Here is a 2,104-nt window from a genome sequence, read left to right on the forward strand (position 1 = left end):
CATTTGCCACTTTCTCTAAAGCTTCAGGTTTGGAGATTAACCGTGAGAAGTCTGATATTTACTTCAATGGTATGAGCAATGAGACTAGTCACTATGTATTAAATGTATCTGGATTCAAAGAGGGCCAATTTCTATTCAGGTATCTTGGCATTCCTATCTCATATAAAAGAATGGCTGTGGGTGATTGTTCTAGGCTGGTTGAGAAGATTGTGCAGAAAATTCGTGGTTGGGGTGCTAGAAAACTAAGCTATGCTGGTAGGCTTGTTCTGGTTCAGGCTGTCTTGACTCAACTTCATAGCTTTTGGACTCGTATTTTCCTCATCCCTGCTACTGTGATGGACAGGATAAACAACATTTGCAGAAATTATCTGTGGTGTGGGTCTGACGAGTTTCATAAGACTCCATCTGTGGCTTGGGATAGGGTCTGTACAGGGAAAAAGTATGGAGGTCTTGGCATTGTTAATGGTAAAAAATGGAATGTGGCTATGTTGGGCAAGTATGTGTGGTGGTTAGCTGAGAAAATTGATCACTTATGGATTCGTTGGGTCAACCACATGTACATCAAAGGACAAAACTGGTTGGATTATTCTCCCACTGTAAGTTCCTGCTAGACTTGGAGGAAAATCTGCCAAGTCAAGGATTTGCTCAAACCTGGTTTCTGTCATGACAAATGGTGTACCAATGGTGGGGTCTATAATGTGTCTGTAGGGTATAACTGGCTTCAGGGTAGTCTGCTTCCAGTACCATGGTACCCTATAATTTGGAACAGATTTAATCTTCCCAAACACTCCATTATAGGGTGGCTGGCTATCCAATGTCGACTCTTGACAAAGGATAGAATGTTCAGATTTGGCATAATTGCTGATGGGCACTGTGATATGTGCTTTGATCATTTGGAGGACCATACTCATTTACTGTATGGATGTCGGTTTAGCTCCTGCTGCTGGAAGATGCTTGCTACCTGGTTAAATGTTTCTTTCCCTGCAACTGGAATCCTGGACTAGTGTATAAGGTGGAGATGTAGGTCTCTGATGAAAAAACAAATTGTTATTGCTGCTATTATGGCCATGATCTATCAGATTTGGAATGCCCACAACATTTGCAGAGTGGATAATAAGTTGGTTCATCCTTCTTATGCGGTTCGAGCTGTTACTGATTTGGTTCAGAGTAGAGGTCAAGCATGGAAGTGGTCGTCTAAATTCCAACGAATGCATTGGGTACCTTGGATGTAACTAGTGTTATGTTCTTTTCGTTGGTGTAAAAGTGAGTGTAATTGGTGATTTTGTACTTAAATTCCTAATTATTAATATAATTTTTCACATTTTACCAAAAAAAAAATGTGTAAATCTGAAGGGACTCGCTACAATAGGCATAAAAAGGAGCTTATATGCTTAATAAATGATATCTCGACGTAAGCAGTTGATGGTAAGGCGCCCATGATCTAATGCATCGTCCCAAGCCCCCAACTATAAAAAAGAAAAATAAAAACTACAGCTTTTTATCTTTGCCCACGCTTTGTTCATCTTTGAATCCTTGGCAACGTGAAGTCTTTTGGTCCTTCATTTCTCCATCCCCTTTCATTATCTATATCTTTAACTTCTTATCTGAAACATGAGAGCTTCGACATCAATCTGAAGTGTAAATAATATCAGGTTACAAAAAGACGAGCTTCCACATACATAGTTAGAGTTAGAGGGTAATAGACAAAGGCGAACTTCCAATTGAACCAAAAACATTCATATTGATAGTAAACGCTTTAGAAAAAGGCGAACTTCCACATATACATAGAATGATTTCCCACATTTTTTCTCTTTATTCCATACTTATAAATTGAAAAAACGCCGAACACCTACTTATAACATCGGCTGGTACTGAGCCTAGGAATTCATGTTCTCAAAGTTGTTGGGTATGTAACACACTCCAATATAATCACAAGATTCAATAAAATAAGATTCCTCATTCTTTATTAACGACTACCACAACACCATCCCACTGCGTCAATAAGTCTAGCCAGTGACATGATAAGAAGGCTAAATGTATGAGTAAACAATCTCTAAAGAGGTAACATTGAATGGTAAAGGTAATACTGAATGGTAAAAGGGCC

The sequence above is a fragment of the Silene latifolia genome, chromosome Y, assembly GCF_048544455.1.
Source record: "Silene latifolia isolate original U9 population chromosome Y, ASM4854445v1, whole genome shotgun sequence".
In the NCBI taxonomy this organism is placed as follows: domain Eukaryota; kingdom Viridiplantae; phylum Streptophyta; class Magnoliopsida; order Caryophyllales; family Caryophyllaceae; genus Silene; species Silene latifolia.